Source organism: Salmo salar, chromosome 24 (assembly GCF_965601325.2).
Source record: "Salmo salar chromosome 24, fSalSal1, whole genome shotgun sequence".
Taxonomy (NCBI): domain Eukaryota; kingdom Metazoa; phylum Chordata; class Actinopteri; order Salmoniformes; family Salmonidae; genus Salmo; species Salmo salar.
The window spans coordinates 9,964,901-9,971,561 of NC_138314.1; positions in this window are offsets into that span (position 1 = coordinate 9,964,901).

Genomic DNA, 6,661 nt, shown 5'->3' on the forward strand with positions numbered 1-6,661 from the left:
TTATCCGATTCCTATTAGTGCTCAAGTTTTAGTCACATGCTGATAAATAATACAATTTAAAGATAGGCTGCTGTTTCCCTTACATTATTACCTCACTTGCCTGATCTCTGTTTTATTATGACGTCGAAATAGAATTATATCAATCCATGACAGGGTTATTCTATGCGTGGAAAAAATCTATTGAAAAGCGCCGATAAAACTAAAACGCATATTACAGCGAAAGGCAAGACAGTTTGCAGTCGGCGGATACAAAGGCAAAGATACTGACTCTGAAAGAGCAGCGGCTCCGCGTACAACAATTAGGTAAGCTAGTTATGTCCACCGGTATTTCTAATAGTTCTATAAATGTACACGTTTAGTGTACATATAATAGAATGAAGAATTAGTAATGTAATATTCCACATTGAAAATATAACAGGCCTATATATATAAGGTGCACCACCTTTCCTAGCTCTGACTGCCCGCCGACCACTGAGTTCTGCAGCTGATCCAGAGCCATGGGCATCTCACACACCTCCTGAACACCTCATCTCACACACCTCCTGAACCAGGTAGGACTCGCAGGTAGGTTTTTTTGGATCCTCTCAGCCTTTTTGATGGTCATCTTTTTTAGGCTGTTCTCCAGCTGTCTCACGCTACCAAGGGATAATAGAACAGAAACGTTCTAAGAAAAACCTTAAACATGATGTCTAGGATCCAAGCTTTTAAACTGCTCAGTCTGAGACTGAGACTGAGCAGTTTAAAAGCTTGGATCCTAGATCCTAGACATCATTCACTTGAGTCTTGTAATAAGTCAAAGTCACTCAATGTCAACTTTCAGCACCATGGACAAGGGCATTCACACACTAACTCCACTAAGCAGTTAAAACTGTGTGTGGTGCTGTCCATGGTTCTGAAAGTTCACACTGCTGTTTTCTACAGTAGGTTTTTGGGGACAATTGAGTCTGTGCGAAGCTAGCTCTTTAAAGGGGATGTCGCAAATGGCACCCTGTCCCCTATATAGTGTCACCTGGTCGTAGTGCTGCTCATCATCATCCGCTATGGAGTCCAGCTCCAGGACCTTCATATCCGGCTCCATCTCCAGCAGCTGTGACTCCTTGGCCCTGACAGCAAACTGCAGCCTGGTGTGCTGCTCTATCAGAGTACACTGTCGACGCTTCTCCCACTCCACAACACTCTATATACACGCACACACACACACACACACACACGCTGGCATATTATATACAAGTTGGCATGTACAACTGGGCTATTACAAAATAGAACAAGAAAGAAAGAGAAAGAGAGAGAGACAAATAAAGAGTGAGAGGGATGGACCTGTGGGAAACAACGAGAGAACAGGAGAATGTAAGAAAATATTGAAAGTGAACATGTTAGTCAAGAGGGACACTTAAATGCCTATTGCAGTCAGTGAGTGTTGTTGTTATATAGGGTTGGAGAGGGTCGTCTGCCAGAGAGGGACTGGCTGAAGATACAGCCCCTATCAGAGGTATTACATCAGATGATCTTACACCACAGACACTTATGTATTAAAATAAATACAGTAAATATCAGTTCGCCGATGTCCAAATAGTACTCTATCTTGAAGACAGTAGTATTCTGAATCATACATAACTTTGCATGAGCAAAGGCAATATGTAATGATATCCATATTCATCCTGTTGCCGGTTTTCAGGTGCTCACATTTTATTTCCCCATGTTCAGCATTGGGATTGATGCTGAAATGATGTGTGTCTGTGTTGTGTTCTCCTCCTGCAGCCCAGCAGACCGTCGCGGCCCCCATTACTACACAGTCCGTCTTCAAACTGGTGGAGGATATTGATGCTCTGAGAGAAGCCCTCAGCTGCACTGATCTGCAGGTATGGTGGCCCACGTGGATCATTTAGCCCTATTATATGCAACTTCTAATAAGCACTCTAATAAGCAACGTGCTACCTATCATTAATCTAACGTTTTAATATAAGCCACTGTTGCAAACAGCCCTTTGTTATTTCCCATGACACATTGATGTAGTTGTTTAATTTTGTTGAGTTATGTTGCAGTAATATCTAACCACACTGGGGTGTTGTAGTTTTTATTATATATAATATACACTGCTCAAAAAAATAAAGGGAACACTTAAACAATACATCCTAGATCTGAATGAAAGAAATAATATTATTAACTACTTTTTTCTTTACATAGTTGAATGTGCTGACAACAAAATCACACAAAAATAATCAATGGAAATCCAATTTATCAACCCATGGAGGTCTGGATTTGGAGTCACACTCAAAATTAAAGTGGAAAACCACACTACAGGCTGATCCAACTTTGATGTAATGTCCTTAAAACAAGTCAAAATGAGGCTCAGTAGTGTGTGTGGCCTCCACGTGCCTGTATGACCTCCCTACAATGCCTGGGCATGCTCCTGATGAGGTGGCGGATGGTCTCCTGAGGGATCTCCTCCCAGACCTGGACTAAAGCATCCGCCAACTCCTGGACAGTCTGTGGTGCAACGTGGCGTTGGTGGATGGAGCGAGACATGATGTCCCAGATGTGCTCAAATCGGATTCAGGTCTGGGGAACGGGCGGGCCAGTCCATAGCATCAATGCCTTCCTCTTGCAGGAACTGCTGACACACTCCAGCCACATGAGGTCTAGCATTGTCTTGCATTAGGAGGAACCCAGGGCCAACCGCACCAGCATATGGTCTCACAAGGGGTCTGAGGATCTCATCTCGGTACCTAATGGCAATCAGGCTACCTCTGGTGAGCACATGGAGGGCTGTGCGGCCCCCCAAAGAAATGCCACCCCACACCATGACTGACCCACCACCAAACCGGTCATGCTGGAGGATGTTGCAGGCAGCAGAACGTTCTCCACGGCGTCTCCAGACTGTCACGTCTGTCACATGTGCTCAGTGTGAACCTGCTTTCATCTGTGAAGAGCACAGGGCGCCAGTGGCGAATTTGCCAATCTTGGTGTTCTCTGGCAAATGCCAAACGTCCTGCACGGTGTTGGGCTGTAAGCACAACCCCAACCTGTGGACGTCGGGCCCTCATACCACCCTCATGGAGTCTGTTTCTGACCGTTTGAGCAGACACATGCACATTTGTGGCCTGCTGGAGGTCATTTTGCAGGGCTCTGGCAGTGCTCCTCCTGCTCCTCCTTGCACAAAGGTGGAGGTAGCGGTCCTGCTGCTGGGTTGTTGCCCTCCTACGGCCTCCTCCACGTCTCCTGATGTACTGGCCTGTCTCCTGGTAGCGCCTCCATGCTCTGAACACTACGCTGACAGACACAGCAAACCTTCTTGCCACAGCTCGCATTGATGTGCCATCCTGGATGAGCTGCACTACCTGAGCCACTTGTGTGGGTTGTAGACTCCGTCTCATGCTACCACTAGAGTGAAAGCACCGCCAGCATTCAAAAGTGACCAAAACATCAGCCAGGAAGCATAGGAACTGAGAAGTGGTCTGTGGTTACCACCTGCAGAACCACTCCTTTATTTGGGGTGTCTTGCTAATTGCCTATAATTTCCACCTGTTGTCTATTCCATTTGCACAACAGCATGTGAAATGTATTGTCAATCAGTGTTGCTTCCTAAGTGGACAGTTTGATTTCACAGAATTGTGATTGACTTGGAGTTACATTGTGTTGTTTAAGTGTTCCCTTTATTTTTTTTAGCAGTATATTAGAACACTTACGGTGCGTGTTACATTACAGAAAATACAAAGGTATTCAAACACACCCTAGGCCTGGTACCTGACCTGATAGTCTCTCTCTGAACAAAAATTAAATCCACACGCTGCCAGTGGTGAAAGAAGCACCCAATTGTCAAACTTGAGGAAAAGTAAAGATACTTTAATAGAAAATGACTCAAGTAAAAGTGAGCCACCAAGCAAAATAGTACTTGAGTGAAAGTCTAAAAGTATTTGGTTTCAAATGTACTTAAGTATCAAAAGTAAATGTAATTGCTAAAAATACTGAAGTATCAAAGTACAAGTAGAAATAATTTCGCATTCCTTATATTAAGCAAACCAGACGGCACAATATTTCTAGTTTTTATTTATTTACAGGCAGCCAACACTCAGACATAACTTACAAACTAAGCATTTGTGTTTAGTGAGTCCTCCAGATCAGAGGCAGTAGGGATGACCAGGGATGTTCTCTTGATAGGTGCGTGAATTGGACCATTTTCCTGTCTTGCTAAGCATTCAAAATGTAACGAGTACTTTTGGGTGTCAGGGAAAATGTTTGGAGTAAAAAGTAATTTTCTTTAACTGCATATATACACTGAGTGAACATAACATTAGGAGCACCTTCTCTATCCAGGGCATAGACTGACTCAAATCAGATTTATTTATAAAGCCCTTTTTACATCAGCAGATGTCACAAAGTGCTTATACAGAAACCCATCTTAAAACCCCAAACAGGAAGCAATGCAGATGTAGAAGCACACTGGCTAGGAAAAACTCCCTAGGAAGGCAGGAACCTAGGAAGAAAGCTAGAGAGGCACCAGGCTCTAAAAGGTGGCCAGTGTTCTTCTGGCTGTGCCGGGTGGAGATTATAAGAGTACATGGCCAAGATGTTCAAGCGTTCATAGATAATCAAAGTGGTTATAGAGGGTGCAACAGGTCACTGTTGGTTAGGGCTTGTAAGTAAGCATTTCACTGTAAGGTCTACACCTATTGTATTCGAAGCACGTGACAAATAAACTTTGATTTGATTTGTATGGCTGGTGGCATTGTCATGCTGGAGGGTCATGTCAGGATGAGCCTGCAGGAAGGGTACCACATGAGGGAGGAGGATGTCTTCCCTGTAACACACAGCGTTGAGATTGCCTGTAATGACAATAATCTCAGTCCGATGATAATGTGACACACCGCCCCAGACCATGACGGACCCTCCACCTCCAAATCGATCCCGCTCCAGAGTACAGGCCTCAGTGTAACACGCATTCCTTCGACGATAAACGCGAATCCGACCATCACCCCTGGTGAGACAAAACGTTGTTGCCGGTGATGTCTGGTGAGGACCTGCCTTACAACAGGCCTACAAGCCCTCAGACCAGCCTCTCACATTCGGTTGTGATACAGCCCGGGACCGAACCAGGGTCTGTAGTGACACCTATAGCACTGAGATGCAGCTGCATCGGGATCAGATCTCTGTAGATCTGTGACACAAAATGTGAATAAAGTAAAAGGGGTGTGAATACTGTATGTCAGCCTTCAGAAGAAAGAGAAACACACTCGATCATAAAGTATATAAAGTCCATACAGAACCCCTGGTAGAGAAAGTCAAAAATAATGATTGAGAGAGCAGTAGCGATAGCTAGCAATATAAAAAAAAAATTGTGGCCCGCCTTCCTCCCATTTTCAAATGATTATTTATCTGATGTGCCACCCCCCCATCCTCACTCCCCACAGCACTCTCCTCTTTTTCCTCATCCCCCGTCCCTCCTCCACCTTCTCCTCCAAATCACAGCCTCCCATATCATCAATTTTTAAGGGGAAAACAAAGCAGTTCCCTCAGGCAGCCAGGCAGGTATGTGGGTCACAGCGCAGCGGTAAGCAGCTCCAGTCAGAGAGCCCCTCTGGCTCACATGCGATATGTGCAGCATAAATGGCCAATTGGCCCCTGAGTAATTAAGATGTGGTGATGACGGTGGCACGCTGCTCAAATCAAATCAAATTTTATTTGTCGCATACACATGGTTAGCAGATGTTAATGCGAGTGTAGCGAAATACTTGTGCTTCTAGTTCCGACCATGCAGTAATATCTAACAAGTAATCTAACCTAACAATTTCACAACAACTACCTTATACACACTAGTGTAAAGGAATGAATAAGAATATGTACATACAAATATATGAATGAGTGATGGTCAAACGGCATAGGCAAGATGCAGTAGATGATATAGAGTACAGTATATACATATGAGATGAGTAATGTAGGGTATGTAAACATTATATAAAGTGGCATTGTTTAAAGTGGCTAGTGATACATTTATTACATCAATTTTTCCATTATTAAAGTGGCTGGAGTTGAGTCAGTATGTTGGCAGCAGCCACTCAATGTTAGTGATGGCTGTTTAACAGTCTGATGGCCTTGAGATAGAAGCTGTTTTTCAGTCTCTCGGTCCCCGCTTTGATGCACCTGTACTGACCTCGCCTTCTGGATGATAGCGGGGTGAACAGGCAGTGGCTCGGGTGGTTGTTGTCCTTGATTATGTATTTGGCCTTCCTGTCACATCAGGTGCTGTAGGTGTCACGGAGGGCAGGTAGTTTGCCCCCGGTGATGCGTTGTGCAGACCTCACTACCCCTTACGGTTGTGGGTGGAGCAGTTGCCGTACCAGGCGGTGATACAGCCCGACAGGATGCTCTCGATTGTGCATCTGTAAAAGTTTGTGAATGTTTTTGGTGACAAGCCGAATTTCTTCAGCCTCCTGAGGTTGAAGAGGCGCTGCTGCGCCTTCTTCACCACGCTGTCTGTGTGGGTGGACCATTTCAGTTTGTCCGTGATGTGTACGCCGAGGAACTGAAAACTTTCCACCCTCTCCACTACTGTCCCGTCGATGTGGATAGGGGGCTGCTTTCTCTGCTGTTTCCTGAAGTCCACGATCATCTCCTTTGTTTTGTTGACATTGAGTGTGAGGTTATTTTCCTGGCACTACACTCC